A 9,727-nucleotide genomic window follows, 5' to 3' on the forward strand; every position below is an offset into this window, starting at 1 on the left:
ATGAGGAGGAGTCGTACAGTTGTGTGAAGAATATTGCACAAATAATCATGAAATGCATTGTGCCTCTTTTCCTGTTTACTATTGCCTTTCTAGTTTAAGATATGGGAAACACCATGTGGGTGGGAAGATGATAGAGCCTGCCCTCTGTTGACATATGAACTAATATAGTGCTGAATAGTTTTCAATAATAAGACTTATACAATATTCTTATTGTATAACATTTTATTATAATTGCTTCACTTATAGAATTATTGATACTATTTTTTGAATCATTTGCTAATTGAACAAGAAGAAATTCTAAAAATCATTGAGGCAACAAAGAAACACTGCAGAAATTTATGTAAACCCATCTTAATAAAGTTAGTTTTGACTTGTGTAAGCAGAACACACATGCAAACATAAGCAACCAAAAAAGGCTTAGGGAATTTTCACCAGGTGATGTAGGATTTTATCTTAATAAACTCTGGTTATACAAAAGAGAAGCACTTTTCCATTGATATGAAGGTGAGAATCCACTTCTACCTTTGTACATTTATTCCAAACAGCCATGTGCTAACAATAGTCTCACATCTAATGTTACTAATTCCTGTATGTAGGCTACATCTTCCAACAACTTGCAGAAGTTATGCTATACTATGTTGCTAATAAAAATCATTCTTTGTTGAGTGGAAACTTATCTTTTGAATTAATTTTCTTAGTAAAATTTTGACATCTTTATTTCTCAGACTGTAGATCATGGGATTCAACATGGGCACAACAATGGTATAAAACACAGATGAAAATTTACTTTGCCCCAGGGAGCTGACTGATGATGGCTGAAGATACATGAAAGATGATGAACCATAGAAGAGAGCAACAGCCATGACATGGGAGCTGCAGGTGCTAAAGGCCTTGAGTCTTCCCCCAGTGGAACGAATGTTGAGGATGCTGACAATGATGAAGATGTAAGAACTAAGAATGGTTATAGCTGGTATAAGAATGTTAAATGAAGCAAGTGACCATACTAGTACTTCATTGATAAAAGTACTAGAGCAAGAAAGCTCTAGTAATGGAAAATAATCACAGAAGTAATGCCTTATTGTATTAGACTTACAGAAGAGCAATCTTATCATGAAGAAAGTCGAAGCTGTGGCACTAATGAATCCCATACTATATACCCCAACAATCATCCACAAACAGATGTGATAGGACATGGTTACATTGTAAAGCAAAGGGTTAGAGATAGCCACATAGCGGTCATATGCCATTACAGCCAACATGTGACATTCTGCAACAGCAAAAGCACCAAAGAAGTAGAACTGAGCCATGCATACTGGATAGGAAATGACTTTCTTCTCTGTCACAAAGTTCACCAGCATTTTGGGTATAATTACAGTCGACTGACAGCAGTCAATAAAGGACAGACTGCTGAGTAAATAATACATGGGTGTATGAAGCTGATAACTAAAAATAATCAAGATGATCATTCCTAGATTTCCCACAACTGTAACCAAATAGACTCCTAGAAAGATGAGGAATCGGGGCAATTGGAGTTCTGGATTATCTGTTAACCCATCAAGGATGAATTCAGTCACTGTGGTTTGATTTACTTCTTCCATTCTCTTCTGGAAACTCGATGTAAGAACAAAATTTTATATGGAAGAAAAATTTTGAATATTGATTCTCCTATCACTCAGTGAATTTTGAAACATAATTTAAATATTTCCAGGTATCTCCAGCCAGCTGACATCCTCTTTTCAATTTAAGCAGTCAGAGATTTTGCAGTCCTGGAAAAAGAAAGAATGCAAAGAAATAATCAAACAGATGATTACACACTTGTGACTGTAATAAGAACTATGTGTCCTGGTACCCATATCCTACCACATGCAAACTATATTAGCAAACCTTATAGAGTGTTTCAAGTATTTGTCATGTCTTAGTTATGGTACCTCTTATTATTAGAAAATGTTTCATATGTGGTAAAGTAAAAACCTCACTAAAAGACATTAATAGTCAAAATCTTATTTACGGTGGATAAATTTAAGTATTGGATATAACTCTTCACATTAGTTTTGTAGCATTCTTAAGTACCTGTGAAATATCAACACATATGTGTGTGATTGTCTGTGATTTATTTTAAGCAGTGAATTGCCTTCTCAAACCTTATATTACTGTGGGCTACAAGCTTTAGACAATGAGAGCACAGCTGGTGTTAACTTTAGGCTAACATCTAGTTTGCAAGACTTTGGAGAACTTCCTTTTGAAGAATCACTGTTATTTTTGTAAAACCTTGTGAAGTTATAGTGTCTCTCTTTTTTCCTAGTGGGATTCTTCCCCAAATATCCCAACCATGCATAAATCGTTCATTGAGCATAACTTGTTTCTTTACTGACAACTGAATAATCAGATCCCACACTGTGGAACTGAGATGTGTAAACCTTTCACTTACTCAAACCCTTCTTCCCATGCTCAAATCTAAATAGAGCTAGCCCCCCACAAATAGTCTTTATGGCAGGACATCAAACTAGCAGAGGAACCTTGCAATTAGACCACATAAGAACTTGAAAAGACAGTCACTGAGTTAAAGAAAGAGCATGTTTACCTTTACTGATAAACAGGACCTGGTTGTCCAGAATTATCTAACAGCTGATTCAAGAGACTGTAACCCTACTAACTTTTGCTCTACTGTAAAATATATTAATATTTGTATTTAACTCTGCCTCAGTTTTGCTTGCCAATGATTTCCATCTAGGAAATTAACTGTTTGTGCCTTTATGCCTAGAAAGATTGGATCACTAAACCAGCCTTAAGAAAAGGCACTGTTACCCAACTAGGAGCCAGGGATTAGAGTACCCTGCTTGATCCAGAGTCAAGTGTCATTGCTTTTTTCTGCAGTTTATGCTGGTTTCCATGGTTACCACAAACACAGACAAGGAAAGAAGAAGCAGAAGTGCTCAGAGAGGGTAATGGCACTGCTGTGTTTTACTTTCCTTTTTCTATACATTTAACAATTACAAACATCTGGCTTAACTAACTGCACAAACGTAGTTTACAAAAATTCCCTCTCCTCTTAGAAATCACAGTCATTCCTCTATTTACCCACTTGTCAGATATGCCTGGTCACATCACAGACTTGCACCCTATAGCCTGCTTTGTCACTCTTATTTGTCTTGTTGACCCTAAGAAATATGTGTTTGATATTACTGTTATTTACCAAAGAATTGTTAACTATGCATGTGTGTGTGTATATAAACAAAACTTTGTGGGATAGAGAGATCATTGGAAGAACTTTGAATGAGCTTTGGAGAGAACATAAGAAGAATAAATGATGAGAAGATATATGTGAGCTGACTTATTTCTTTCAACCTCAGATATCTTTAGTCAGTATTTGTTTGCTTTAGTGGTCCTTCTGAATTCTGAAAAGATTGGGGGCTGGCACCTCATGTAAACCTTGATAGTATATGGATAAACTATGAGTTTTACATTCTGGAAGTTGGTCGATTCTATTAATGAATAATTAAGCTTACATATGTATGCTGATTTTCCAAGTTACAGTTTTGCATTTTGTTTACTATGTCAAATTATTTTTTCTTTGTATTTTTTGAAATTTTTTTCTGCTCTATCGATATTATTGTTTATATAAAACAAGGGCTCACTCTATATCCCAGATTGACCTAGATCTCACAATCCTATTTCCTATTCTTTCCCATATATCAGGGTAAGATTTTAAGCAAACCTTCAGTCAGTGCTTCAAATTTAACTCATTTTAACATTTTCATTTCCTAAAATATCCCATGAAACTTCATTTGAATATATCTCACAAGAAATTAAACATAAAATTTATCATAATATCTCAATTGAAATACTTCATAAGTTGTTCATCATTCCATAGATGTGGCAACTTTACAAATTTTATGCTTTCTCTAAAGTTTTCTTGTCTTGAAATGCATTATAGTTTTATCATTTTTAGTGAATCTACTTAAAAATTACATAGTATTGCATTGCCAAGATTTTCTTAGTAACTATATTAGTTTATTATAAATTTTCTTTTTAATTCATACTTTGAGAATGCCTTATAATATGTTTTGGTCATTTTCAGCCCTTCACTGAAATCCTCTAGTTCAAACCCTCTTTGTGTCTTCTTTTTTACACACATAATGCCCAGTTTGAGATGTCCATGAATTGTTAGATATGGAGCCTTCTACAAGAGTATGGTAAACTTACCAGGGACATCATTCTTAATGAAAATTAGTCTTCCTATTTCAGCAGCCTTCAAATGCCAATAGCTTTTCTGTTAGAGGAAGAACTTCCTGCCCGACTCCCCTCTCAATGCAGAGATTTGGACTCTATTGAGTGTCCACAGGACTTAGGCATAGGACTGAAATTACTCTGAGATTGTTAATACATCTGTTCTTTTCTGTTAAGGACTTTGTTCCCTTGGATTCATCGACCACCTTGGGTTAATGGGTTTCCCCATTTGGAATTGTTGGCCAGTATGATCTCACCAATTCCTGAAAAAATGTTATTGGTCTTTCCAGATTTCATCGGAATAACTTTGTTACTGAAGGTACCCTGTGCTTGGTCAAAGAACATGGAGATTTCATAATTTTACTTGCCTATAAGTGTCATCCTTACTGGATACCTTTCACAATGTTGGAAGTTACATTGAGAAAATGCTAAAAAATCTTATCCAGTTGAGAACCTTGTTATCTATAACATCAGAACTGGCAAGACAATCTCATTAGTAAATTAGTGGCATGAACATATAGGGATATTGGGCAATTTTCTGCTCCACAAAATAAAAATAAAACTTTATCTGACAATATTGTCTGACTAAGAACCTCTTGATCTTGCTGCCCATAAATACACTGCATTTGTTTATGAATATTTCAGTTGTTTACTTTTTAATTATATTGAATAGATATTCCAGGTACACAATGACCTCTTTTTTGCTGCTGTTATAAAATCTATTGAGCAAAACACTGTAATGCCTACACAAAAATTCTTCTTACTTTTTTATACTTTAAATATTAAAACTTGAGCCACATCTTTTCTCACTAAGCTATGATGTATTTTCTATTTACTGATATACTGTTTGAAGCCTGTTCTGTTTTACTTAAAGGCATCACCAAAAGTTTTGTACTTACTAGTCTTTGTATGTCAATTAACCTTATTTTGATTTTATTAGCATGTCTCATTATATTAAAACACATTACATTTTAATTTTTAAAATTTAAAAAAAGCAATAGAAATAGAATAAATTATAAACAGTTTAGCACAAAATATGTAAATTCAATCTAATAAAACACTAACAATCATTATACTCTGGATATTTATGCAGTCCTGTGAGAACTTGAAGAAAATTCAGAGAAGCAAAGGACTCATCGTAGAAATGTATTTATATTCAACAAGGTAAAAAAAAATGAAGTCTCACAGAGTTATGCACAGATTTGTCATAATCCAATTAGGGAATTTCACATGTAAACTTATAGCTATTAAGACACCAGTGTCATACTTAAGCAACCTTTCTCTACTTTGGATCATTTCAGAATTGAAGGAAAATATCAATAGAGTATAATGTAAAAAAATGTATGTCTTAAAAAGTAACAATAAGAGAATCTGGACACTCTGGAGGTATGTAATGTTCAGTATTAAACTTTCTTCTTGAATCTCTCTGTATGCAGCATTCATATAACCTATTAGCAAATATTATAATTTCATTTTATAAATAGTATATTCATATTATTATTAATTGTGTTTGTTTCAATGATATGCAGGTGCATTGGTATATGTTAAGGCACACATGTAAAGGCCACAGAATAACTTTGGAAATTTTCTTCTCACCTTCAACCATGTAGAATGTGAGGACTGAATGCAGGTCGTCAGCATTGCGTGCAAGTGTGTTTATCCCCTGACTCAATTGTCTGTCCAGTAAGTGTCCTATTTCTAAGAGCATAATGTATGTAGTAGCTTTCCAATCAGATGTAAAACTATTATGAATATGAAATATGAATGAATTGTTTCCAATGTTGTTATTCATCAAATTTAACTAAAATAATTCCAATAATAATAAAATTTGCCAATGCAAAACTTAAACGTGTATATGAAGATAATAAACCTTGTTGCCTCTTTTTATATAGTCTTAGACTTAGTCCCAAGGGAAAGCTGAGTCTCAACAGAACAATTCCAATTATATTTTCAACTTTTCTCAAGGTAACATCCACAGCTATTCATAATTTGTTCCTATTCTATTTCAGGATTTATTGAATATTAGTATTATGTCAACTTTCCATATTCTAGACTCAGCTAAAAATTAATCGATTACATCAGTTAAGCTAGTGTCATTAGGTCATTTCTTGTTTTTGTACTTGGAAGTTATGTTATATTGTAGATAGACTAGTAGCTTATAATACCATTAAAATATTCAAAATTATAAATACTACACTTAAATTTATTTAATTACAGAACGTTTCACTCCATGCTAAACTTGATGATTATAAATCACTTTGGAAAGCCTGTAGAGATGTGCACTGTATAAAGTATCTGAATAAAATTGTACAATCATAAAAAACAAAATTGTGCATTTGGGAGGCATTAAAATAAGTAAAATCAGTCTAATGTCATGCTTCAAAGACAGTTTCTAGCATTGTTCTTCCCTACCCATTTTTTGCTTTGATACAGCTAGCTCTCATTCTCCATCTCTATCTAAATGTTCCTAAATACAAAGGAAATGACGATGACCTCAGGTCATTGCAGCCGTGAAAAAAAAAAGTGACATCCACTCTGATCTAAAGAACTCACAATCTAATTCTGGAGTACTAGCATATATTTATTGGAATGGGCTCCAAATATGTGATAAATTTTACAGATAAAATAAAGCTGGCAGGAAAAAGCACTAAATTTGTAATTTAGTTGATTAATACTGCAACCTGATGAGCTTAGGTTAACTACAAATATGTACTAATACACATAGGAATGTTGTACAATAAGCATAAATATGAGCTAATTCACAACCATAAAATTTGGAAAGGTATCACCTGTATCAAGTAAATAAATATGACGCTAAATATTTTTATTTTCTTCTTTCATAAAATGTTTTATCATATAAGTAATCAAATGTCTATAGATTCATTAGGGTTCTCTAAAAATTTCTTTTGCTTACAAAACATCTATGGTCCCCAGTGACCATCAGGATGAATTGAAAATGCAAAGATCGGACCAAGCCACCAAGACTCTCCTAACAGCACTTGAAGGAAGACATGGGAAGGGACCAATGCAAGAATTCCTCCAACAATCTGAAAAGCAACACGATAAGACCAGAATCCAGTGAACATGCAACAGGAAGACTTGAACACCCTAATCCAGAAGAAGTAGAAGAAATAGACTTTAAATGTAACATTATGAAAGTGTTATAGACCATTAAACAGGATGTGAAAAACTCCTTTAAAGAAATGGATGAGAATACTAACAAAAAGTGAGAAGAAATGAATAAATCCCTCAAGGAAATTCAAGAAAACCAAGGAAAAACAATCAAAGAGGTAATGGGAACAGTTCAAGACTTGAAAATTGAAATGGAAGCAATTAAGAAAACACAAACTGAGAGATGGCAGGATATGGAAAACCTGGGTAAACAAACAGAAACTACAGAGACAAGTACAACCAACAGAATATAAGAAATAGAAGAAACAATCTCAGAGACTGAAGATACTATAGAGGAAATAACCACATTGATCAAAGAAAACAGCAAATCCAACAAATTCTTAACACAAATCATCCAGGAAATGTGGGACACCATGAAAAGGCCAAACCTAAGAATGATAGGAATACAAGGTGAAGACTTACAGCTCAAAGGCCCAAAAAACATATTGAGCAAAACTATAGAAGAAAACTTTCCCAACCTAAAGAAGGATATTTCTATGAAAGTACAAGAAGCATACAGAACACCAAATAGAATGGATCGAAACAAAAATCCCCTCACCATATAATAATCAAAACACAAAATATACAGAATAAAGAAAGAATATTAAGAGCCACAAAGGAAAAAGGTCAAGTAACATATAAAGGTAAACCTATCAGAATTACACCTTTCTCTATGGAAACCATGAATGCCAGAAGGTCTTGGATAGAAGTGCAGCAGAAACGAAGAGACCATAGATGCAAGCCCAGACTACTACACCCAGCCAAGCTTTCTTTCACCATCAATGGAGAAAACAAGATATTCCAGGAAAACAAAAAATTTAAACAATACATAGCCACAAAACCAGTCTTACAGAAAGTAATAGAAGGAAAATCACAACCCAAGGAATACAATAACACCCACAATAACTCAGCCATCTAACAACCCTCCTCCAGTGCAACTCAAAGAAGGAAAACACACAAACACTACCACCAATAAATAAATAAATAACCAGAGTTAACAACCACTGGTCATTAATATCACTTAATATTAATGGACTCAATTCACTTATAAAAAGGCACAGGTTAAGAGAATGGATGTGAAAACAGGATCCAAAATTCTGCTGTTTACAAGAAACACACATCAACCACAAAGGCAGACATTTACTCAGAGTAAAGGGTTGGGAAAAGGTTTTCAATCAAATGGACTTAAGAAACAAGGGGGTGTGGCTATACTAATATCTAACAAAATTGACTTCAAACTAAAATCAATCAGAAGAGATGGAGATGGACATTTTATCCTCGTAACAGGAGGAAGTTTCAATCCTGAATATCCATGCCCCTAATATAAAAGCACCCACATATGTAAAAGAAACATTACTAGAACTCAAAGCACAGACCAAACTACACACACTAATAGTAGGAGACTTCTACTCTCCCCTCTCAAAAATGGACAGGCCAACCAGACAGAAACCTAACAGAGACGTAAGACAACTAACGGAAGAATTAACCAAATGGATTTAACAGACATTTTTATAACATTCCACCCAAATAGGAAAGAATATACATTCTTCTCAGCATCTCATGGAACCTTCTCAAAAATTGATCACATACTTGGTAACAAAGCTAACTTCCACAGATTCAAAAAAATTTTAGTAACCACCTGAGTCTTATCGGATCACCATGGAAGAAAGTTAGAATTCAACAACAATTCTACCCCCAGAAAACCTACAAACTCATGAAAACTGAATAGTCAAATACTGAACTACCCCTTAGTTAGGGAAGAAATAAAGAAAGAAATTAAAGTCTTCCTTGAATTCAATGAAAATAAAGGCATAACATACCCAAACCTATGTAAAACTATGAAAGCAGTGCTAAGCGGAAAGTTCATAGCACTAAGTGCCCACATAAAGAAAACAGAGAAAGTTCTCATTAGAGAATTTCACCTGAAAACTCTAGAAAAAAAAAATGAAGCAGCCTCACCCAGGAGGAGGAGAAGACTGGAAATAATCAAACTGAGGGCTCTAATCAACAAAATAAAAATAGAATACACTTCAAAAAATCAACGAAACAAAGAGATGTTTCTTTGAGAAAATCAAAAAGATTGACAAGCCCGTATCCAAACTAATCAAAGGCAAAGAGAAAACACACAAATTAGCAAAATCAGAAATGGAAATGTGGATATAACAACAAATATTGAGGAAATTAAGAGAATGATTAGGCATTACTACAAAGGGCTGTATGCCACAAAGATGGAAAATACAAAAGAAATGGGCTTGTTTTTAGATAAATACATTATACCAAAATTAAATCAAGACTGGAAAAAATTTAAATAGACCTGTAAGTTGTGAGA

At 33.6% G+C, this 9,727-nt stretch overlaps 1 pseudogene; it reads right to left on the reverse strand.

The window, feature by feature from the left end:
- Positions 1 to 651: 651 nt before the first annotated feature.
- On the reverse strand, positions 652 to 1,598 carry LOC148122319 (olfactory receptor 8G50-like; annotated as a pseudogene).
- Between the last annotated feature and the right edge of the window lie 8,129 nt (positions 1,599 to 9,727).

Source organism: Myodes glareolus, chromosome 4, assembly GCF_982192425.1.
Source record: "Myodes glareolus chromosome 4, mMyoGla1.1, whole genome shotgun sequence".
Lineage (NCBI taxonomy): Eukaryota > Metazoa > Chordata > Mammalia > Rodentia > Cricetidae > Myodes > Myodes glareolus.